The following is a 26,255-nucleotide window of genomic DNA, read 5'->3' as shown; positions in this document are numbered from 1 at the left end:
ATAAGAAGTTTTCTTTTGTTACTGTTATATCGGACGGAACGCCGTGCAAAGAGTATTGGCGTTAAAATTGCCCGGCCATCGGTTGACGCGATGAATTTTTATGAACTGAAGTTCCCGGTGGAAATATCCTCGAAACTAATTACAACTTCCTGGATACGCTATGCGCGCGGAAATACTTTTCCTCTCTAATTAGCTCTGTCCCCGCTCTCTCGAACGAGATCGAAATTCCGTCGATGCATACAAAGAAGATGAACAAAGAACAACGGACTTGTACGACGATTGTACATTTTACAGACGCGCGAAAGAGGCACACTGATCTGGATCGTAGAGTTTAGCGACTCTTCTGGTAAAACTTCTCAACTATAAGTAGACCGCGCGGATCCTTATGCAAAATAAAATTTTTATACATCAATTACGATCTACGGAAGCTAAGTAACAATTTATTTCTCCACGTTAATATTTTTTATATGTTAAAAACAGTGTATCGGCACTGTTCAAGTCGATTTAACCTTTTTACTGTTTCGAATTACACTTATTCATTTTTGTCATAAATGCATAAAATCCGCGGTGTAACTATAACGAATATCAAAATGAAATTTTCACTGAAAAACTGACTAGATACAGTCAGTCTTATAAGTACTCGTACGCCCTTTAAAACTGAATAACTTCTTTATAATTGTACCAAATGACCTGATGTTTTGTAAGCAATTAGAAGCATCGGTCTACTAAATGATGTGCAAAAATGATTGGTAATCATTTAGAAAGACAAGATTTTTATAATTTCATTAATTGCGAAATAAGAAAATCTAGAACCGGTCGTGGTACGTATAGTTCTAAAGATTAGCTTTGTACCTCAATGTTTTATATAATAAACCTGTAGACTGTAACAGCATTTCTTGATCGAAACGTTGTATACGTGAGAGTCGCATTCTAAAATCGGACATTCCATATGCGACAACCTAATGTAAAGTTCGAGCAATGCATAAACAATCAAATTTTTCGAAACTACGACATGCGGCGTTTATCCTGACAACCACAGATTTATTCCTTCTTCTTATTCAAATCGAATTGAATTCGAATAATGTCCAACAGCGACGTTGACCAGCGTTTTCTTGAAAACGTACGACCGCGCGCAAACCCTTCCTGCTTCCTGGTTTGGGGTCGGGGAGGATCGGGTCGCTTGAAGTCGACATAGCGGCGTAGCGAACGATCGTAATCGGCGAAACGCGACGCGTAAAACGGACGCCGCGCCGCGCGTGAACGCGATAGAGACAGGAGAGAACACGTAAGAAAACGGAGAGGGTAAACGGCGCGGCGCGCGTGAAGTAACGCCGGCCGGCTGGCTTGCTGGCTGGCTGGCTGCAGGGAGGGTCGCAGAAAGGACAGGGGTACCGGTTGCAGGCGGCGGGGGGTGGGGATAATAAGAAGCAGGTGGTGGCGCGTGCTCGTTTATACAGACGGCGCTCATGCCACGTGGGACCGGTAGTGGGGAGGGGATCTGGAAAGAAGAGGGCGCCGCGCGAGGGGGGTGGGAGAATACCGACCGTGGGGCGGGAGTGAGGCAAAGAGGTAGGCAAGGGGCAGGAGGAGTCGACCGCGGCCACCAAGGCGAAGGCGAACCCTGCTCGAAGAAGAAACGACGCTGCTCGACTGCCGTGCCGGCGTATAATGCACTTTTTCCCGCGCCTACCAACGAAATTGAGCCACGAGCCCTCCGACGTCGTGCTCTCTCTCTCTCTCTGTGTCTCGCGTTTTCTTGCATCGATCCCCCCCGACCCCTCTATACTCCCTTCCACAGCCGCCCCTGCCGCCCTCTCGCGCTCCGTTCGCTTGTTCCGTCTCGCGCTTTGAATTTCAGCTTCGCGGGGGAGACGTTCCATGACATTTCAGATTTTTCGCGTTCCTTTTGTCTTGTTTTTTGTTTTGTTTCTTTTCGACACAGATTTGATTTTTTTCGATGCTTCCGTTCTCGTTGGGCCAACGCGACATTAAATTAAGGGTGCGTTCCGTTTCACGCATCAGACGCATACATCGCGTTCCCATGCATTTGATGCGAATCAAAAATGGCTGCTTACATGGGTGACAAAACTTGTTAAATAAAGACATTGAGAAAGAAGAATTGAACGATTGTAGTGATTTGAGTGATACTACCGATATCGGTGACAGCGAATAATGGCAGAAATTTTGAGCCCGATATAGTAAAGAGCAGCCGTCGCGAATATGAAGTGACGTTGATTAGCGCGCGCGTAAGGCTCGCGTGGAATAATGGTAAGGAAGACCGTAAAAAGGCAGATAGAGCGAAGAGAGGATGATGTCGAGGAATTACCGTGACACCTGCTTTTTGCCCGCATGTGGAACGCAGCGTTGTCTTCCCTTCGTCGATGCGCTAAAAGAAACAGCACGTGCAAAAATAGAAGGAAATAGTCCGAGAGACAAGATACTCTCATTTCCTGCGTGAAACCCTCGCGCTCTCGTATTCATTATAATGTAGCCTCCGTGCCAGCAAAATAATAGCAGGTTTTTATTTTGTTCGCTTGCGTACACGAATAACGAAAATGGAAGGCAGAAGAAATTCGTGTCAACCCTTTCACATGCGACAAAAACCTCACAAAATGTATTGTTCTAACATTTTAATGTTCGTTTCGGTTTTCCGGGGTAGTTTCCACCAAAGGAACTTCGCGCTTCAAAGTCTTAACAAATTCAGTGGTACTGTATTTTTTGTTCCTTTGCTTGACGAGTTGAATTGTTCTATTTTCTTTCTGACGCCTCGAATATAAATGTTTGTTTGAACTGTGAAATCAATTTTGGAAACACCCGGAATGGCACTTTGTGAATCTGTGAGCAGATTAAGTATGAATCTCTGTGGTTCTTCGTTCTACAATTAGGAAAGTGCAGCACAGTTTGCGATATCAATGAAAATTGTGGCCACGAACTTCTGCAATCGTCGAATTCTCTGGACAATCCGTCTATCGATACCCGAAGCGATCTCGCGGGTCTGGTATTGAGAAATAAAGCAAGACCACGCGTCAGCCGTGCCTCGTGCTGCCGAAGAAAAGCACTAATAATAGTAATGAGAGGAAGAAGAAGGTTGGCGCAAGAAAAATGCAGCACCTGCCGTGTGCGCACCCGCATGTGCACGAGGCGACCGGGTGCCTTTGCTCTCTCTGTCTGCTGCGAAAAAGAGAGGACGGGCCCGATGAGTCCAGATGAGAAGGAGAACTTCGAGGAGAGATAGGTGAGGAGCCCCCTTTTCGGTTCTCGAAGTGGGTCCTGCTCGTCCAAGAAGGAAAGAAGAGGAGCAGGTGCGGTGGCCGCCTAGCAGCTGCCTCCCACCTGGGACTCATCGTTCCTCTCGATCCAGCAACATCATTCCTGTTGTTGTTGTTCCTGTCGCTGTTACTGTTACCGGTACAGTGGCGTGGCCGGCTCACGTGCTTTGCGTTGCGTTGTGCTCCGTTGTATGTACTTGGTACAACGTTCGCACGAACCTTGTAATTCAGGCGCCACCTGGCTGATGTCGGTGGCCCGTCTCCGTCCTTAACCCTCCTCACGCATGAAATTTCTTATGACAGCAAGATCGGGCTGATTGGATCGGAATTGATGTCGGTACCATGGACGCAAGTAACACGGCACCGAACACAATGTTGGCTGTTCGAACTTTCAAGCCTGCAAGCTTGATTTTTTAACCTGCCTCGGTAGGGTCGCTCTTATTTTCAACTTTTGAATTTATTTTGCGGCAACAGGATTGTTTTAACCCTTTGCACTCGAGGACTTTTTCGCTCAGGCGAACCGGCATCTCGATTTTGGCTATATTAGGCAAGTGTTTTACAGGTACATGCTTTAAAATGATTTTATACTCAACCAAACGTCCAAGTCCTTGCCCCTGGACTTGCCCCAAGTCCAGAGACAGGCAAAAATTTTTGCCCAACTCTGCCCAAATCCCTTAAACATTAAAGTAATTAATTAAATGTTCATAAAATCGTGTTTCTCGAATATCTTCTAAATGATTTACTACATCGGAAAAACTTGTTATAGTGGAATTTCGTTCTTTACAAAGTTCAAAAATATGAATTATTTGTAGATCCGAATATTCTTGTTTCACCATCAACATCCTCAGTCCATTTCCGTTACTTCTGAAGCCATCTATAACGTTTCTTTTCAATCCTCTCGCACAATAATACAGTAAACTGAAATACAAATAAAAATCATCTATTAATCAATCATTCACTTTTTTTCTGTAGTGTTGTTTAAAAATCTTATATTTTCCTCACTTGTTACCGTGTCCTAACCCCTTAACAAAGTTGCCGCGGCTAAAAACAAAATAAAAATGGCAATCAATGGGACTAGTCTGCGAGCGGCGAACTTCCGTCTGGTTGTTTTCCAGCATTTCCGCGGATGGTACAGTTCCGCAAATTTTCCGCATTCGATTTGTCGAACGTGCTTAAACCGCGGAGCCAATAGACGTACGGCGTCGGCCTCTCTGTTGACGCGCGCGTTCGCCATTTCCCTTCTTCCGTACACGTCCCGTTCGAAAAACAGCGGTTTTCTAATTTGCGGAGAAGCTCCGCCGCAGTTTCGCGGCCGGAATTTCGATCACTTTCATGAACGCGTTTTAATGGCAACGCGCGCGCCGCACCGCCGCGATTCCAATCCGGAATTCGATTTCTTTCTGGCGGAAATGCCGGCGACGATTCACGGATTTCCGCGCGAAAATTCGCTTTCGTCGACGTCGGCGACATCGAGCGCTTAATTGGCGAGCTGCACGTCATTAGTGACGGATTAACGCAACGAAATTATTCGTTAATGAGCGATCGAGATTCGTTCGTTGCCCTCCGAACTAGAATTTTCGGGCTGCGAAACAGCAGCATCACCGATCACAATTCTCGTATTCTTTGTCGCGCTTGCAATCAGAATGACGATACTGCTCGAGCAGCTATTTGCTCGATGAACAATTAACACGTTCACTGTCACGCCAATACCCACAAAAGTTGTACGTGATCGGTAGACAGCGGATTTTATGCATGCATGGCAAAAATGGGTAGGTGTGATTTAAAACAGTAAAACCATTAAAAGAATTTAAAAATACTGTTATATTATTTTCAACCTATTAAACATGTTGAGAAAGGAAATAAAGAACCCCGCACTAATCATATGGAAAATCTATCCCGGTGAAATCAGTTGGATTTTGCATTTCAACAATTTCCCTTTCCCTTCTGACAACTTGCAGTCTGTGCTAGCTACCCGTGACAAGAGCCTCAACGCAAACCGCACGTTTCTCGATATATTTAAATATTTGTCGAGATTTTAGGTTGCCGCTCGCCCACACTTTACCCACGCCCCGTGGCGCGCGAGGGGATGGAGGATGTTTTTCAGATCCGAACAGATTTCCGACGCTACAAACGCACCGGTTGGTTTCTCGGTGGAACATCGTCGCCCATTCCGGCAGACAATGAGACTGTTTCAACCCGTCGGATCGTTACAATGCATTTTCATCTTCGCGCGATACATTTTTCATCGGCGTTATCGCCTCGAAAATCCTGTCCCATTGTGAGCAGTTCCTCTGCTAGGCAGGAACGTCGGGCATCCCCTCCCGAGAAATCTACCGAACCACGGGTTTTACCGTTTCCTCCTCCGTTACCCGTCGTCCATAAAACTGATGAAATCTCGGAACACGACACTCTTCCGTATTGCGTCGCTGGAACGACCCACGTGCATCGAAAGATGACGATTAATCCCAACGTGCAGTGAACCGGTCGGTTTCCACCCTCCTCTCTCTCTCTGTTTCTTTCAACCCCCTTCGCTTCCGATGGCACAATAAGGCCCGTGGATAGTTGTATATTCGTCTATTGTTGTGCTCCATTAACGTGTTCTAGGGCCTGGCTCGTATTAAGTGTACAAATTGATTCCCGGCATTTTTCCATAATAATTAACGGTTTTAGATTGTTACGTATGCGGACGTTTCCGTTGGTGACGCTTGACTCTTCCGGGGGTATGTGTCGAAACAAAGGCCCTATTCAAAAACAAAGGGTTCACTCAGAATCGATAGAGATTAGGACGCTTGGAAGCGATGCAGCGAGTTATTAATTTCAATTAATTTTTAATTAAATTCAGTTTTAATCGGAAGAGTTGCACGTGACCCCCCACCATCGTTTAGGCCCGATTTTGGGTACTATATATGGGCATAGATCCCTTCTATTAATTAGGTTGATTCAAGCGAACATCTCACTTCGAGCAAGATCGGGTATTAAAGTCCTTGTCGAGCACTCTGTAGTAGATCGCCCCCGAATTTCTCGGTGCGTGAAAACTGAGAGCGTTAGTCCGCGGACACCGCGACATCTCACTCTAAACATTTCTATCTATCATTTATTATCAAGAATATATTATTTGTATTAATCCATTCGGAGTTCATTTCCATTTTGCACATTCCCTTGTCGATTTTCCAGTAGCTAGTATCCTATGACAATACACCTTTGCCGCTCGAGGTGTATCCATTCAATTCATTAAGTTACGAGACAGCGGAACCACGACCCTATCCTATTGTATAGTGGTGATCCGGTGGTGAAATAGACATCGGCTAGTTCACTTTTCCATATCCCATACACGAGGCGACCCGGTGGTGAAAGAGACACCGACTAGTCCTACGTGTACCCTTCCTACCTTGATCCAAAATCTCTCAACCAAAACTACCCTCGGTTTCCGCATACCTGCCTAAACCTCGGCTCGTAACAAGATTCTAGAATTAAAATAGTAGAGCACCCTGTATATTTAACCCTCGCTCGGTGTATGGGGTGCGAACGCACCCCACGCTGACAAAAACGGAAATAAAAAGTTAACAAATGGAGAATTTCCAAAGATTTTCTAGGAATGCTATCTGTGATATGTTTCACGGAAGATCCGAACAAATTTCATTAAACTCGGTGAATTTTAATGTAACAGTAAGGCTTCAAAAGGAACTTAACTGGGGTGCGCATGCACACCGCTATTTTCCATACGAAAAACCGTTTTTTTTTTTTTTGTTCAAGGGCAATGGAGAAATGCTAGTTTACGAGATAAAATCGAAACAATTTTCTTTCTTCTTTGGATAATATCTCGTTAACTATTAGGTTTAGGAAATACGAAGGTCAACACTATTACACTCAGGATTTGATACTCTATCGATCTACGGTATAAAAAATAGGACATTCCATTTAAAAAACGTAATTTGACTTTGAAATCCCCGCTCACCACCATTCTAGTTCTCAAAAAAATTAGACTATACGATTACCTTTCATACCGAACAATTTGAAACAAATTTTTTACGTAACTTCAGTGCGTCACGAGATATTTCCGTTATCAGACTCCCGTATAATACGCGAGAACTGTAGTTATTCAACTATATTTGCGAAAATTAACAAGATTGGATAGCATGCTATCTTTTTGTCGCGGAGTGTATCAAAGTGCGTGCAAACGCGGCTGCAGAGAAACGTGAAAAACTGTAGACACGTTGCCCGGGATACGCGTCGGGGAAATGCGTTCGCGTAAACGGGCCGATACGCAAATATACAGAGAGCGAGCGCGGATCCGCGCACAAACACGGAAGCACCTGCACAAAATATCGTTGCAGTCGCAGGCAGCACAGACGACGCGACGTCGACGTGCACACGCACAGCGGTACTCGATCTCGTGCACAGGTGATCGTTAACCGGTGCCGTTCGTCATATACCGTCATAATTGCACGCAGTCGCGACTCGCGCACAGCTAGACATCGTGAAACCGCTTGTCCCCGCGCAAACAGACGCGCACGAGCCAGCTTGTAAACATGAATATTTATTTTCCGCGGCGTCGCTAACTATTATTCATTACCTGTTCGCATTTACATGAAGATCGTATAAGGTATACGCCGCGCGCCGGGACACGCGGTCTGCCAGCAACGAATCGGACGCGGACGGGAGGAACGGACTCCTCGTCGACCTTCTGTTCGCGTGTCCTCCGATCACGGTGTCCTCACCGTTCACCGGCACGAGGAAGCCCTTCGCGCCGTTACGAGCATTGAAAGTACATTAAGGACCTTTATATCCGCGTCCACCTATGCATATTTAGCCCTGGTCACCTCCGTGTTCGATACGAATAACCCGGACGTAACTGGCTCGTGCTCGCGGATCGCGTTAACTTTAGATCGAGCCCGGTTTCGAAACCATGGCTCACCTACTGGGTGACTCCAAAAAGGAGCTGAACAACTTCACAGTTTACATACTTCACGATAAACACCTTGTCACTGGTCGATCGATCGATTTCATATTTTTTATTATTTCACCCTTTGCACTCCAGTCTAGTGACTCATTTTTTAGTACAGCATCAACTCTCCAGCACTATATTAGTTACAAGTCTATTGTATATATATTTTTATATTATTGTATTATACAGGGTCATCCGTTTTAACCGCCACTTTCCAACTTATTTCTTTCAGGCTCCACGGTGTGCCCCACGCCAAATAAACCATGATCCGAAGGTCATATAAAAAAGTTTATTGAATAAAAAAGATGCCCCTACTTATTTTAAACTAAACAAAGGAAAAACCATCAAAATTCATCATTGGAGTCCTGAGATATTTAATTTTATGTAAACTCAAAAATGATGGTTTTTTGCAATTATGTATCTGGAAATCAAGGCCGAAACAAAAAAAGTGATAGGGGTAAAAGTTGTTCCATTTGGGCTCCTCTACAGCTGGTTAACGTTTGGTCGTTTAAAAACGGATGACGGTGTTGTCCATGTGTCGGAGTTGAAATTGTCGGAGCGCGGTGGTTGTAAATAATCGGCCGATTCGGAGCTGATCAATGCGCGTTTTTTTTCTGCTGTAGCAACCTTTTCAGGTATACCGCCAGTGGTCGGGGTCGTCCGGAGGGCGGATTAATGAATGAAATACATCAAATTGTATTTGTAAATAACAATCAACTTTATTATTTTAAATAAATTCATTTAGTCTTATATAATAAATAATAAGTAATTATTTTTGCGTTTTTTATTTGAATATCCAAATAACACAAATTACTTGTTATTTAAATCATTATTTAAATAGTTATTTATTTAGATAAATTAATTTATTGCCCAACACTGGTTCTACTAGTAAATAAACGCCGACTTCTTTGATACATCAGTTACATTTGCTACTTCTTGCAACCAAAGTTCTTGCATGTTATTTAACAAAATATGTCGTCCACAGCATCGTTTCTTCGAGATCGAGAAAGAGAAAGAGTTAATATCGTCGATAGATCCGGAGCGTTAGAAGAAAAAAGAAAACCATCGCTTCGAATCCGACACAGCTATACGGAAACCTTAATTTTCACTTAAGTACTCGGTATGTTTCTAGTCGAAGGGAATGTTATTATTGCTTCGAGTTCTTTCAGTCGTGCCGCGGAAAATTCCTACGTTTCTCGACAATGTTAAATCGGACTTTTTTATAGTCAATCAGCTTTTATGTCGTCCACAGCATCGTTTCTTCGAGATCGTGGACGCGAGATGAAATCGTGCGATTTTTAAATGCGATCGAAAACTTTTGTGCCAGGGGTTGTATTGGTATTACGGGCTTCGTTATCGAAATAAAACTTTGAACTCGAGCATGTCGAAACACAATTTTGCCAGGAACGTCTTCGTATTCGTAAAAATCCGTGAATTTTGCTCTTCGCTATAAATCGCGAGACGAAAGGATAATTGTTTTCGATATCGTTCTCCAAGATGCGAGCGGACTGATGACTGATTCACCTTCCGTTGTGTCCTCGGGTTCCGTTCCGCGAACCCTCGTGCCGCAGTCTATTCGCCTCTCTGATAACAAACGGCTAATGATAATGTAATAATTATTATCTCTGAAAGCCGCGTTGGCAGGTAGAAAGATGAGAAGCGTCGGGTCTCAGTTTCGCGAAAAGTAGGCGCGCGTTTCTGCGCGGCGCGGCGTGAAACCAAGCCTAAGATTGTATTAATTATTTCGCGAGGCCACGCGGATCCAGGATACACGAGCTTCGATTTATAGGGAACGAAGTAAGAGTGTTTCTATGTTTAGAATCTAATTAATGGGGCTCGGGTGTTTCGCCGCGCGAGGTAATTGCTCGATAGGAATATGTATATTCCATTTGTGTTCGCGTCCCGATCTGCCTCCCTGCCCTGTAAATCCCTGATTTAAATGAACTTCCTCGAAGCCAAGTTCGCAGGTTTTTCTTCATTCCGTAACCTTGCGGTTCGAGGGTGAGACGGCCGCCACCGTGTTTAGGACAATGCCAAGCAGTCCAACTATCGACGTATGAAATCTGAAAAAAGTTTTGCATTTGAAATATTGGGTGTGCAAATAAGCTTCTTCCCGTATTTTTCCACGATCACAACTTCTAACTGAATGCATTTAGAATATCGTTTTGACAATGTCTATCGTGATTTTGCACTGAAATATCACATAAATTAATGGTTCTTTGTATATAAGGAGGTCAATACTTAATATTTAGAACGAAAAAAGACAAAAATATGGCCGTAGTCTTCCTTTCTTTAATCATCTTAGTGAGTCGAATATATTAGATTGGCAAGAAAGTAATTTCGGCATTTTAAGGTGAAGTAAAACCGATTTTCTTTATTCAATCGATGAATTTTAATCAATGAAATATTTTCTTATTTATTCGTTTTTGGCAAAAGATCATCGAACAAGAGGGAGAAAAATTTATTCAATGAAGTTCGTTGCTCGAATAAAAAAATTGGGCTTTATTTCACACCTTAACACTAAAACTAGCGAGCACTGAAAGCGATTAAAATGTTTTAGCTGATAAATATGATTTGTTAAGATATTCATTTAGACTTCGTGCAATTTTCATTGTAATATGCGCTCGAATGTAGAAATTCATCGAATCATTTTCCACATAAGCAACGTCATAATTTCAATAACTATAAAATTAAAAATGTAAGACCGGTCATTTGATCGGCAATGGTAGGTTTAGTGTTAAAATACCGAAATTACTTTCTTTCCAACCCACTAATACACATATTAATATTCTCAAACTCTTTTAATCTCTCCATTACTTGAAATTGCACCAACTCTTTTTTTGTCAAAAATGGATAAAATTTGCAGTCTGGTTGTGTGATACTTTCAACAAATTGAAGAGCTTCTGTGTCGGCATGAAATACGCTTGTCCCATTGCGTATATGGTCCGACAGGTGCTATAAACATTGCAACCCTCCCCCTGTCCCCATAATCGCGACTATCTTCAACCTGGATCAGCCATGAGGATTCACGTTTGTTTCCTACAGCCGGCCGGTCCCGCTTTTGCGAACTAGTTCACCGATACTTTACGATGATTTACGCTAATGCAGTTGCTCTGCAGTTTGACAGTATCGGATGTGTGCACATGTGTAATCTATTGCTTTCTTAGTTTCAGATCGCTAATACCGTTGGGGGATTCTGCGAGATTAACCCCTCAAATTTCGACGAAATAACTCACCTTCGTGTATATCGCTTTTATGAAATTCTACTAACACGTTCACTCAAAAACCGGTGTCCATACAGATCAGACACAATACCAGAGTAATTTATTTAATAATATAAGCACAGAAAAGACAAGATCTATCATAGTAATTACTCTTGCGATCTTCTTCGTAGATAATAACGAAGTTTGGTCTACTATTCAGTAGATCTATCTATTCAGATTGTAATAAATAGGCGGCGGATCTTTATGCATTTATAGAACAATTGAGTAAATGTGAAATTCAAAATTGTTGGAAAATTTTCGAAATTAAACATGTCAATTTACCACTAAAAATTGCTGTACCATTATTTAAAATATTGTTTACGTTATTAGATATGTTGGTATTTAAACATCAGATTGGAAAGAAAGTTCTTACAATTTTAATCGCCACCTTTATACGGATCATTCTTTCAAATCAGATGCACCACGATGAAAAAATGATGTTTCGCATGAGAACAGAGTTCAAACGTCACAAACCGGAGGATCAAAGTTTCCTGAAGAGCACGCTCGAAGTTCTCGAAACGCTGAAACGTTTCATTTTCCACTTGGAGTTCGAAAGTCAATTCAAAGTTTCGAATAGCAGCGTATCTATGCTTTTAGTATTTGCAGAGCACTACAAATAGCTTCGCCTGACAAGAATGTTGTTAATTTTGGTATTACAATTTCGCTGAGAATGCTTGGCGATTTCGACGAAAAAGCCTCGTATAGCAATGTTTATAAATTTCGAAAAATCCGCGACGATGTCAACAACAAAAAGGGGTGGGGGAGAATTCACGGTCGATTGTAATAATCGATCGGTTCGAACGCCATCGCCGAACCGCGCCGGAACAAGCCATTACTTAGCGATTACTGGCGGTGCGTCAGCAGAACGATTTCTGCCCTCGGCTCGATCATTTTGTCAGACCGTCGTCCATTTTAACTCGCTCTCCGCAGCGACGATGGCAAAGACCACGGCGGCCTGGCATGGCGAAGCGAGGCGAGGTGAGGCAAGGCGTGGCGAGGCGAGGCGAGGCGAGGCGAGGCAGGGCGAGGTGAGGTGAGGCGAGGTCGGCAGCCGGTGGCAGTGTCAGCGTCGAATGCACGGTGTCGCGATCGAAGGTGCACCGGCGATCGATATTGCACCTGGAGCAGCGTGGCGTAGCCGGACGGTTCGTCGTACTCGCACCGCGACGATGCAGCCCATAGGCGGCCGTGCCGTAAACGGCCAGGGACGGCTCGGCACCGTGAAAGCACCCTTTCGAGCCTGAACTCAGTCGATAATCACAGCCAGCAACCATTTCTCCTAATGATGCCCGACAATTTTTCACGTTCCAGTATCCTACGAACGACGCGTCAGTGGTCCACGCTCGTCGAAACACGGAATAAATTCAAATAGTTAGCGACAACATAATCCAAAACATATTTAATTTATTCTCGACCTTATACAAAAAAAAATACAGGGTGACAAGAAATAACGGAGTCAAACATTTCTTATTATAATTCTGTCAAATCGACGAATTTTGAAAAACCAAATGATAACAACCATAACATATAGACCTTTTTAGTATTCATATATTTAAGAAGTTTCGAAGTGGCCACCCGTTGAGCCGATTCAGAGGCTCAAACGTGTTTTGAAATTTTCGGCTATGGGCCGCAGATTCACCGCATGGTGCTCTGGTCATCCCATCAGTCAAAAAAGGCTTTTAGAGACAGAAAAATGCATTGAAATCTGCGGGTTTTTTCCCTAGATTTTTACTCTACTTTGGGCACTCATATTATCAGATATAAACATAATCTCGTTAACCTCGTGACCAGGGCGCAGTGCGTCTAACCTTCCTCTTTAGAATAAGCCCTCACTCAGCCCAAAATTTTCTGAAATAAGGACGAAAACCGACAGCGCGCAAACCCATGTTTCAACCCCTTTTTCTAGTAATCGAGCCTATACTACCCCCTTAAGAACGGAGGTTAATTTTTCACTGTCCTGCGGCATCTCTCCTAAAATATGTTCACCGTGGCACCGACTACGTTTGTTTCTTGAACGCACGTGCAGCCGCGGTCTTATAGTTTGATGGCTGGAAAAGGTGGTTGCTGGGCGAATGCAACACCGCAGGCTGATGCTGCCGTCGCTGATGCCTGCCGGAGAAAAAGAGGAACTGAAGATGCCGGAAGAGGGATGGACGGACGGGGTGCTACCGGTGGAAAGGAGGATGCAAAGAGATGCGGGGGTTGGAAGCGAATGCCTGGATACTGACACGGTGGCCACTCCGCTCCATCCACTGGCTCTTCTCTCCCCGGGCATCTTTCTCGCTCTCTTTTTCGCTAAACACGTCTCTATCCTCCTCCTGGTCCATTCTCCCTCTCTCCCTCTCTCTCTCTCTCTCTCTCTCTTTCTCTGCCACCTCCAGAGAGCCGTCTCTCTTCCGTTTTGTTCCTCCCCGTCCGGTTGCTGCGCCGCGCCGGCTCGATGCAGCCGTCTCTGTCGTTCCCCCTCGCAGACATAATATCGACAACTGCTCCCGCGAGCGTTCATCTCGCATTCGCCTGCACCGAGTATTGTATCACGTGATATTTGCAAACAGCGTTGCCTCTGGAACATGCCGGGTATTGCGTAACCGCCGCCACGGAAAATCAGGCCCCGATGAGGCAAATCATTTGTTAATAGCGGGGATCAATCCGTTCCGGGTTTAGCACCGGGTCGTTAAATATTCGGAGGTTCTCCGCCACCCCCGCGAATTTTCCTCGGAGACTGCCAGCCCCAGTTTATACGAAAGACAAAATTTCTATAAGAACACTGCTGGTTTCGATAAAAAGTGTTGAGCTATTTGATAATAGGCCGTTCCACGCGCATCGTGCACTTTTTCGGAGCACTGTTCCGGAGTTTGTTCAAAGGATAGATTGTACTCTTTAGCATTATATGGTCGAAGAATTATACGATTGAAGAACAACTTTCTACTTCAATCGTTAATCGCAATTAACAATCAAACTTATACTTTAGTTACATTCTATTCAATTGTAATCGTCAATCGGATAATTGATTAATGATTAACTGCTGAAATTTCGAAATGGAATACGGAATCAAAACATCTCCGCTCTCTGTCTCTCTCTCTCTCTCCCTCATTACTAGACTGCGGATTTTATGCATTTATGACAAAAATAGAAACGTACAATTTAAAGCAGTGGACATATTAAAAAGATTTAAGGACATCGGTGTATTAGTTCTAGATTAATAAGGTAATTAAAAGAAGAAAGAACTTTTTGTCTGGTTCTTTTGGCGTGTAATCGATGCAGACAATTTTTATTTTGTATAAAGATCCGCAGTCTACTCATTACAATTTATGGATAGAGCGTGTGGCGATTAACTTCAACAATTGAGAGAAAATCAGTCTCCGATTTGTCGTTGATTTCTGTTTTTAATCAACGATTGACGATTAACTTCATCAATCGATTGAATGAATCGTCGATTTTTCAATGATTACCTTTTTTAATCGTACACATCAATCAATCAATCTTGATTAACCCCTTCCCCTACGATTTATTTTCCGGTTTCAGTAATTACAACTTTCTTTGTAGTTCGTAATTTCCTAAAAAATCTCTTGTATGCCTACATGTTCTCCAATAACTGTACATTAACGAAATCAAAATAGAATTTCACCTCGGTTTAAAGGAAATGAATAACATACACACTTATTAGACTCTGTTCAGAATCTTCGTCACGAGTCTGACACGATATCGTAGGGCAAGGGGTTAAAATATTAATTGATTAACGCCCAACTCTGTATAAAACAAAAGTGACGGTTCAGGAAGCCCCCTTTCACATTTTCGCTAAGCAATTCAGTATGTATTCCCACGGTGAAGGCATCCTGTGGCATTTCCGATTTCTTTCTGCGACAACCGCGACCGAATGGTACTTCCGCCGATACGCACGAGCGAATCAATCGACTAAGTGGTCACGACGACAACTATTAATTATAAATGTCCCTGTGGCGGGAGGTGAATATGATGTTGCAAGCCCGGCACTTGATAACAGTGACAGCGTGATTAGACCGCCGCGCCTGGAATTAATTCGCATTTCGGCGTAATTCCTTCGTCAACAATGGAAGAAAATATTAAAGTGGACGGCTCGGCGGTAGGGATTCGCGTGTCGGCATCAGCAAACCTGTTTAACGCGTTTCCGTGGCTAATTAACCGCAAAAACGCCGACCGCTGAACTCGGCCTGGACGCATTGTTAAATAGAAGGATGAGGCGGAAGAGAGAGAGAGAGAGACAGAGAAAGAAAGACCGAACGACGTGGGGAGGGGGAGGGGGGAGGGCTGCATTAAATCACAGTTACGATTAGCGTCCCTTTTAGCAGCGGATCTCGATTTCGTCTCGTGTACGAGCGCTAATTAATCCCGAGAACACCTGAACTGCCGCTACCGTCGGAGGGGATGAAATAATTCACGAGGCCTACTGCCGTAGAGCTCGAAACGACACTGCCACCCTCACCGTGCCTTCTCTGTCTCTCTCTCCTTCTCTCGATTCCTCATCTCCCTTCTGCGAGCCTTTTGCTCCCACTCTCCCTCTCTCTCTCTCTCTCTCTCTCCGTCTCTCCGCCCCTGGCTCTTTCTGTTCCCCGGCAGTGGCGGTCGGGCCCGGATCCCAGTCCGTCTCCGTTTCTCCCCGATCCCTTACCTCTTCGGTTCGTGGACACGGATGATATTTACGAGCGAATCGTCCGGTCGTTCGCATAGAAATTACTGGTAATTCGCTAATCGATACGGCAACGTATGCAAACGAGCGTGGAGCATGGATACTTGGCGCGCCGCCGAAAGAAAACGTAATTGGCCGTGCACGCATAACGCCAGGATCGGGATATGTCTACCTGCCCTCGCGGGTAGGGTAGAGGACATCGAGCGAGATAGACAGGGAAAGAGATGCTGAGACAGAGAGCGAGAGAGAAAGAGAGACCGTTGAAAAAAGGGCGCAACACGGAGGAAGTGAGCGGATCGCTGGTGGAGGAAGAGGAAGAAGCAGCCCGGAGCCTTACATTCTGCTGTTCGCTCGCGCTCCTACCCCCGAACGACTGCGGTTTTCGGTGCGGATCCGCAAAATAGGACGGAGCCACCCTCTTTTCGAGAGGGCACTCGCCAACAGCGAGAGAGAGGGAGAGAGAGAGAGAGAATGGCCACCGACCGGTCGGACAGAGACGGAGAGAGTGAGAGAGGGAGGGAGAAGGAGAGAAGGTGGATGAACCGCGCGCGCGGAGCTCGGTGAATGGCAATCCGGGGGTGGGTGTACGAGCATCGACGCCGAGAAAGGGATACGCTGCGGGGCTGGAAGGATAGCAGGACGCGAAAAGAGACGCGGCGGCGTCCTCCGTCGACTGAGTCGCGTGCGGACAATGCGAAAACTTTCCCGCGATTATTTCAGCGCACAGCGCGACGAAAACGACGGAACATGAATAAAAATACAGAGCTACGGACAATACCGATCAACCCCTCGTTTACCGCTGTCGAGGCTGACGACTGCGTGTAAACAGGTTGAGGGACGGGGGCGGAACGGATCGGGCCGGGCTAGGATGCTCTGACAGACGGCACACATCGTGCAACGCTGCAAAACGTTGCTGCTGCTGCTGCTGCGAGTGTTCGGTTTAGGGGTGTACGGATCGCTTGATCGAAGAATTACGTAATTCTCCGAGATGCGGCTCGTGTACTCCTTTCCTCTAATTCCGCTACGCCTCACAGTGGGCCAGAAACCGATCTTTTTGGACAAAAATCTGCCGACAACTCAGTTTTTCATCGATTCAATTGGAATTTTTTTAAAAATGTTCGTGAAGAACTATACTTTGATGACGTGCTGCGCGAAAATCGTTAACTGTCACAAGAAATCAAGAATCGTTATCTACAAAACCCAATAACTCCGATACTTCATCCGGCCATACCATAAATTTGCATGTCCCAGCTAAGTTGCCGACACTTCTCAACCCTAAACCCTAAACCGTGAAATTTTAACCCTTTGGACTCGAAGCAATTTTAATTAAAAAAGCAGGACATTTCTTTCAACCCAGATCATTTTTATTCTATGTAATCTATTTTACTGATTTCTCATACACACAACAGTTGAGCTTTTTACAATTTATAGAATACAGACGAATTTTCAATGATATTAAAACTGTTTTGAATAATAGTATGGCAATTTTTACTGGCGCCTCAGAGGCGCCATTCGAGTGCAAAGGGTTGACTTAAAGATTTTCGCGCAGCACATCATCAAAGTATAGTCCTTCACGAACATTTTTCAAAAAATTCCAATTGAATCGATGAAAAACTGATTTGCCGGCAGATTTTTGTCCAACAAGATCGGTTTCTTGCCCACTGTGCGCCCCTGTGCGACTAGCGATACCGAATCGGAACGATAGCAAACGTCGCCGGTATTATACTCTTCGAGATTTATATCCGGACGAGATGCCAGTGGAAAAGGAATTTTGTTTGAATAATGAATCGCGATCTGGAAATATGCAAAATCCCGTTCATCCTGATGGTTATTGGTACACCGCCGCGCCGGTTCTTTATGAACATTTGCATTTTTTCCAGGCTACTTTCAAGGAACGATAATCAAAGTTTTATTTTCGTCGCTCGTTGGTTCTAGCGGATTGAGGATGAAACGAGATTCTATTAAATCTCGTCGAACTCTGTATTTGACGAATTAAGATTTTTATGCGCTACGAATGCATAAAATGATCCTTGGTATTATTCATTCGACTCGAAGCTTGCTCGAGCGTTTCTTGCATGGGAAATGTAAATCTGTGTCTAACGGTAGTTCGAGTCAAGTGACAGGGTGGTTGTAATTGATGTTTGTAGGACGTACTTTGCGGTACGATAATAATAATGGTTAATAGTGGGTTGGAACGAAAGTTCGTAGCGTTTTTAAATAAAAATTCAATTAAATAGTTAAGATATTTATTCATAGGTTTATTGAATAACATGATAAGTCACCGAAAGAATGGCAAAAAGTAATAGAAGATAATGAAAAACATGTTATTGAACAAATCTATGTATAAATGTCCTAATTTTATCTTTCAGTTTTAATTTAAAAACGCTACGAACTTTCGTTCCGACCCAATGTACAGGGTGTCTCAGCTGAAGGAGGCCACCTAAATATCTCCTTTATTTGTAACGGCAGAAAAAAAATTTTTATGGTATAATTTAAACGGTATCGGAAGAGGAATATCATAAAAGAACAATTTTTATTTGTCCGATTATTTTCTAATAGTTTTTTCAAGGTCATTGTTATCTTTTATCGGGAAAACATTCTTTTTATTCCATCTTGTTAATGACTTAAGCATATTCGAATGTATTTCTCCAGCCGCTATACGATGGAATAAAAAAAAGCTGTCCTGATAAAAAAATGACAATGACCGTGAAAAAACTATGAAAAAATAACCGAACGAAAGAAATTGTTCTTCTATGATATTCCTGCTTCTGCAGATTTGAAATCAGCGTGAAGAAATCCACGGGAAATGATGTGTCGCATGTTAAAGAAAAATTTCTTCCGCGCGTGGTATTGGATAAACAACAATTTTCTTGAAATTATGCAAGTTTAACGATTTTTTTGCAAGGTTAAAAAACGTTGGTACCATAAACTCTCTATTTTTCCGACATTCTGTAATGTTTCAGCTTCAATTTAAAAAAAAATCATCGCTCTATCTCATTTCTATCGAAAGTTTTTTGATTTTGACACAGAATTCATGGGGTTTTACCCACTGTGGGTCGTAAGTGGAAAGAGCGGTTGGCAGCGATCACACAAACCATGGTGTCCACGCGACAGGATCGTCATGGGGGAGGAAAGATCAGCGAGCAAGGCAAGGCAAGGCAAGGCGCGGCAAGGGGTGAGACAGGCCGGTCCACGACCTTCGGCAAGCAAGCCGCGTCGAAGGAGAGCGGGGGTACGTTATCCGTGTTCTCCCGATGGTACCCTCGAAACAAAGCCTACCCTTTCGATCTCCGGTGAAAAACTATCGGAGCGATCGGCGGGGCAATCCGCTCGATATTTCCATTTCGCCGGTCTCGTTCCTGGAACACGCACATTCGATCCGACCCGGCGCGGCGCGGCATGGTGTAGCGTGGCGTGGCGTGGCGTGGTGCGGGGGTTGCGTGCCGTGGTGGTCCGCCAGCCTCCGCCAGACTCGCAGGGCGGGGGTGCAGCAGCCTGGGAGCAGGATGTGGAGGAGGTGGATGAACCGGGCCGGCAGTCTGCAGAGTTGCGCGCACACAAACACGTCGAGCGGCACACGAACGGGTGCGAACACACAGGCACAGTCCCCCTCGTCGCATCAACACCAGCGCAGCGCCGGGACACTGCCGCGTCGCTCTTGCATTCACGTAGTCATGTTTGGAGAGGAGCGAGAGCGCGCGGGCGCGCGTACGGCTCGCGTACGTAAGGGATAGACACACGGGGAAACACGGGTACGCGGCGCGACCACAGCGACAGGCAGCGTGGATGGGAGAGTGTGCGTGTGACGGGGTGGTGTGGCGAAGGGAGAATCAGAGCGAGAGAGGGAGAGATGCAGGGGAGAAGGACGCAGAGGTCGTGGCCACGGGGTGAAATGGGACGGAGAAAGAGGATCGGGGAGAGTGGAGAGGAACGGAAGATGCGAACAGGGGTGTGAGAGAGTGGCTGGGTTTCCCGGGTTCGTCGTCATAGCGACGAAACCTCCGCTCTACCAAACCAGACAGAGATTCGCGTTCACCGACAGCAATGAGCACACGAATGCAGAACCAGAGAGGAGAGTATCGCGGGGCCGCCGAGGAACGAGAAGGAGATAGAGAAAGAGGGAGGAGAGTCGTGCAGAATGAAAAAGAAAGAATTGCAGAAGGAAATGTGAAGAGAAGAATGAGAGGAAGTTGGGGGGGGTGAGAGAGGGTGGAAAGGAGACAGTGATGCACGGGAGAACGGGAGGGGAGAGAGACGGAATATCGGAACTGGAAAAAGACCGGATGAACGTTCGACCGAGAGAGACCGACGAAGTCACTCTTCATCCCTCCAAAACTACCCGCTGTACTTCCAACCGACCCTCCCTAGGTCGTCCTGCAACCCCCGCTGTCTGGCAGGTCGTTTGTTGCACCGAATCCGGCGGGACAGTGGTTCTCCGACGACGAGGCCGCCGCGCCGCGCCGTGGTGCTTCAACCCCGCCGACCGATGAGTTTGTTGCACCCCCGACGATGGTTCTCAATCGTTATCTTTATTGGAAAATTAATAGCAACGAGCGCGGCCAATTTGGAATTCGATACTAATCGGCCTCGACAGCGATTCTCCTCTGCTTCCTGAATAAACGGAAACTGTTACGCGGTCGTCGCCCTGGTCTGCTGCCAGGTTTCAGGCAGTTCGTAGTTTTTCAATTTATTATTCAATTATCCCGCTACCGTGCAGTGTCACGGGCAAAAGGCATTTCAAACATTGTCGAGTGATAAACCGCATGATCGACTTGTAATTTATTCTTTTCTAGAATGCGAAATTTACTTATTTAGATATGTTGCCTCCGATTTTATACATTTATAACGAAAACGAGTAGGCGCGATTTAAGTATGAAAACCATCAATGCAAGAACGAAAGAATGGCCACGAATGAATTTGCACACATCTTAACTATCGCGTTATCTTCGTCAGTGTCTGTATTATCACTGAACTGCGGATTTGATGCATTTTTCACGAAAATGGACACGTACGATTTAAAGCAGTGGATGAATTAAGAAGATTTAATGACATCGATGTATTTATTTCAGCTTAATAACACGATTAAAAGAAGAAAGAAATTTCTATTTTCCTCCAGTGTCTTGCAATCGATGCAAACATTTTTTATTTTGCATAAAGATCCGCAGTCTAATGATCGCTATTATTATACAGCTACAAAAATCAAATAACAGGATAGAGGATGAAGAACACAAGACTATTAGATACGAGATGTTATTTATTAATATAATATATTTCATAATATATATACATATGTGTATAAGTGGGTGCGTAAGTATATTTTTCTTTCTTTATACATTTCATATATAATTTATCAATATATTAATATCTTATCCTCTTTCGTATAATTAGACACACTTAAAACCCTGATAGATTGGGATTAACCCATCAATTTCGCAATTTGATCATTTCTCGTTTTCGACTTCAGTGTCTTTGATGTTTAATTCTCAGCAACATAAACCGGCGTACACCCACGCGACGTTCCCTTAAACAATAATATTTTTTCAATGACGACGATGTTAATCTCGTTCGTCCTCCCCTGATTTCCTCCGAAAAAGAAGAAGAGCCTCCTGCAAGAACCTCACCAGACCTTTTGTTCTTTCATCACCAAGCCTGGAGACATCCATTCTATCTCCTAAAGCTACGTCCACACTGAAGCAGCAACGAGCAATTTTTAGTTGACGTTGATGTTGACGCGAGAAGTCTTAAAATAAATCTTCTATAGTAAATCCTCTAATACAAATTTAATAACTCGTGAAGATTCTCAGGTGGGAGGTTCATGTTGATGTTGATGCGAGAGAAGTCTTAAAATAAATCTTCTAGTAAATCTTCTAATACAAATTGAATAGTTCATGAAGATTCTCAGAGGAGGCAGAATAAATTATTATGTAAAAGTTAGAACAATGAAACTCTCTTACACGTCTTTCTAATTAAATCGAGCTCAATACGGATTTCGCAGCTGCCTACGAAAAAGCTTTCAAAGCAACGGCAGCCGAGTCTTTGAAAAGTGGAAAGTTCCTCGCTTCTTGACGCTCAAAACTTCGCGTCGCTTTGTAAATGAAGTAGACTAACAATTTATTCTCCTTGCAGTCGCGCGCACTGTTGTTCCCGAAAGAATGAGATAAACAGCGTAATAGAGCATGATGCTCTTGTTATGCCATTACAGAATTGAAACCGGCCGCGTGTGCAGATTTCGTTGTGTTTCCAGCAGCGAAAATGTCGCTCGAAGAAAGAGGTTCGCGTCGGCGTAGAAACTGATACATCGCGTCAGAAGCCACGGTAATTATAAATGTCGTTTCGCGGCAATAATCGAGAATATTTTCGGCGACCTCTCGGATCTGTCGTCTCGACGGTCTTGAACGGTTGTTGCGACGCGAAATATTTTATAAAACGCTGCGACGCAGATTTCCACGACGTCGCGCCGCGCCGCGCGACTTCGACGAACGTTCGAATCGATCGCGGTTTATTCTCGGTCGAGGAGATACGTATAATGATTTCTTTCCCCGGCAGATCCACGTCAAAGGTGGCTAAAGCTGATTAAAGAATCAGCCTGGTCGCGTAACGAGCCTCGAGTGCTCTTCCTCTTTTTCCGGAAATGATCGATACCGCTCGCCCCGGCACTGACCTGCCTCCATCTTCGCGAGATTCGCCCGTCCGAGCAGCCCTGACGACTCGGATATCTAACGAGGAGGCCGCACGGCTCCGGAACTCGCTTTTTCGACAAAACTATATGTATAGACTTTGCAGTATACAGGGTGTTCGCCTTGTTACTAGGGCTGTTACTTTCCTTCGAAGCTTCGATTTCTGAAACTTCGAAGGTGATGAGTAGACTGCGGATCTTTATGGATTCATGGAGAATTTAGTTGGACAAAATATAAAAGAGTAAAAGATTTTAAAAATTCAAGAATGCGGTAATGTTGTTTTTAATGTAACGAAGTCGTTAAGGGATAAAATCAATTTTTATGTTCTTCCTGCTTCTCACAATCAATGCAAAACATTCTTATTTTGCATAAAGATCCGCAGTCTAGTTATGAGTGATGAGAATCGAATTTTTAGAGCGGGCCCTAATGATAGTGACGTAGGCCCTTCGTTGGCCCACCAACATAAAAACCCCCAACTTTGCAACGAAACCCCAACTAACTAACAACCATAAATGCTACTAGAGGGCATCCGTATTTTTTTAGAGATTAAGGTGACCTTCCACTCTTTAAATGGAATGCTATGTGTTTTTTTCTATCATATTAAAGCGTGTGCCACAACGAATTGATTCAGAAATTTCCACGATACAGAAAATTGTAAAGATATGCTAAATTGGTTCGAAATAAACGAAAAAAAGATAATGAAATTGTGAATTTGTGAAAAACAAATCCGCGTTGTTCGAGGGAGCACTGTAAACATATTTTGCTCCAATGAACGAAAATATGACGCACGATCTCCCCTGTTTCTAACCTACACGCCGACAAACGCACTGCAGCTTCGCAATGACGCGGTTACGCGCAATAAAATGTCCTCTCGTCGGGATGCGCCGAGCCACAGAAAGAATCCGACTTTTCCTTCAAACAATGTAAGTGCCGTGATGCGGCGACATTGTCCTGCGAGAGGACAAAGAAGCACCGAGAATAGAGTAGGAATATGCTTTCTGTGCGCCGCGTATCCGATCGAAGTCGCGGAAATTGCAATGGAAGCGAGATTCAGGCCTGTCGTCGTAGACCCTAGCTGCTCGGGGCTTCCACAGGGATGAACACACACGATCTCAGTTCTCGAAAGAGACTTCCCAAAGGGATCGTGGTCCCTTTTTCCATCGAGATGCCTAGTAGAATGTGGTGATAATATTGCAAAAATAGAATTCTCGCGTGTAGGCTCGTGATGCGTATGTCGGCCATCAAAGGGTATCGACTCTTTCCGTGTGCAACCCTCCCCTCCACGCCGTTCCCGGGTAGCAGCCGAGTCTGAAATTCTGTTTCATCGAAGGTGCGCTTCCATATTGGAGCGCACGTCCTTCGCTTATGCTAAAAAGAAACGACTTTATCGCCCACACGCGCACGCACACACATGCACTCTTACGGATAAACGCGCGAAACGGAGAACACTGCAGGGGGTGCGGTTTTAAGCTACGTCCACACTGAAGCAACAACGGTGTCAAGTTTTAGTTGATGTTGCAAGTATCTTGAAATGGAAGCCGGTTTTACCCGATGGAGAAAGAAGAAGGCGGCAAAAAGTCGCTCGACGTTGCTTCAGTGTGGACGTAGCTTTAGACAGACGGATAAAACGAATTATTCGTTTGATTTCTGCGAACGGCCAAGGAGTCGGATCGAAACGAGAAAAACACTGTTCCAATATCTTCGCCTCATCGTTTCATAAACTTTGCTACGTTGGGGCACGTCGGTGGCACGTCGAAGTGGTCGATCAGTCGACGCCATTATCGTAACGCGCCGCCATTAAAAAGAAAACGTCTATATTTAGTTTACGATGCCGAGAATTGTAAAGAAGTTTGATGCGTTATGAAGTATTTTTACTCGGCGAGTAAGGAAACTTTACCAACAGCTCCGCTCGAGCTTTTTACTCGTCAGCGAATTCCTTTTTTGATAACTGGAAAAAATTAGATCTCTCGCGCGATAAGGAGCAGAGCCTTGTTTGCGAGTTTCGAAGATGTTTCGCTCGTTCGACTCGCTTTACTGATTCAATTCGCGGCATTTTTTTCTGCATATATGTTTGAGAACAATACACGGTAGTTTTATGTGTCGGTAATCTAATATGTAATCATTAGACAGCGGATCTTTAAGCAAAATAAAAATCTTCTCCACGAAAATGGGTATTTTTAAGCAGAAACACGTGGTTAAAAAATTATATAAATCTATATACCGAAACGTTTATTCCAAGTTATACAAACAAATGGCGGAGTTACAAAATATTAAGACATTATTTTGTTTATACACACACTTTATTTTTTAGCTATTTTAAGAAATGTGCGCAATCTTTTTGACGCGCCGATTTTTCGTTTAATGTTACATATTTTCCATTAAAATCGTTTCCATCAATTTTTTAATGTTTTCGGCGCAACGGTTCGATCGTTTATTACGAATTATAAAGCAACTTTGCTAATTGTCAAACAAAATCAACGTTTCGATCCTAGTTTGCATCTGTTTCAAGATTTATTTGAAACTAGGATCGAAACGTTGATTTTGTTTGACAATTAGCAAAGTTGCTTTATAATTCGTAATAAACGATCGAACCGTTGCGCCGAAAACATTAAAAAATTTATTATCAGCAAATACGATCGATAGAAGAAACATATTTAAAATTGTTTCCTCTCGCAATAAATGCATAGAAACATATTGAAATAATTTTTTATTCTTATTACCAGTATCCGGATCGCATACAATGTAATATACTACTTGAAAAACTGAAAAGCCATTTATTTGTACATAATGTGCTATCTTTTTGTCGCGGAGTGTGTTACATTGAAGTTGATTGAAATATTTTTAAAAATATTTTTCACGTGTATCTTATTGTTAGATCATTATCATTCCATTTATATTATGTAAATAATACAGTTAAAGGTTCACAGTCCAAAATATACGAAACAGCAGAGTTTTACTAAAAACCAGATGTGTCCTAAAACTTATGAGCGGGAAAGTGTATGTGGGTTAAAGGAAGACATTCAACTCTTTTTATGCCGGAAGGTAAAGTGCTAACCAGCAAAAATTGATTTTGCCGAACCCCCTGAGGTAGAGGAAGCCCTGTGGTTCGGTCGACGCTGACGTTTCGGCTCCAGCCGCGTCGCTCCTGACCCGCTCAACATGCCTGCGTGCACCGACTGCAACGGCGGACAGGTGCAACGGCTTGATGTTGCGAACAAGTGCCACTGCACCTGGAGGTCGGTGCCACGTGGCACTGGTTCAAAGGTCACGGCACGCGCCGCCAGCTCTGGTGTCGATATTGTTACATTGTTAGTGCACCAGGGCCGATCCACAGATGCACTTACGCGGACGTCCGATGCAGTTGCAGTTTGCAACGCGTCGTCATCCTCGGCGATGCGGTCATTCCATGCATCATCATCGAGGGATCGTTGCTGA

At 44.2% G+C, this 26,255-nt stretch overlaps 1 long non-coding RNA gene across 1 annotated transcript in view; it reads right to left on the bottom strand.

The window, feature by feature from the left end:
• LOC143212664 (uncharacterized) overlaps positions 1-25,312 on the bottom strand; it is a 33,592-nt gene extending 8,280 nt beyond the window's left edge. The window contains exon 1 of the long non-coding RNA XR_013009748.1: positions 853-25,312. This is a non-coding gene — a long non-coding RNA (uncharacterized LOC143212664). The remainder of the gene's footprint in view (positions 1-852) is intronic.
• Between the last annotated feature and the right edge of the window lie 943 nt (positions 25,313-26,255).

This window comes from Lasioglossum baleicum, chromosome 10 (genome assembly GCF_051020765.1).
Source record: "Lasioglossum baleicum chromosome 10, iyLasBale1, whole genome shotgun sequence".
Lineage (NCBI taxonomy): Eukaryota > Metazoa > Arthropoda > Insecta > Hymenoptera > Halictidae > Lasioglossum > Lasioglossum baleicum.
Note: the sequence above shows the minus strand (reverse complement) of the source record. Positions and strands in the feature narration are given on the sequence as shown.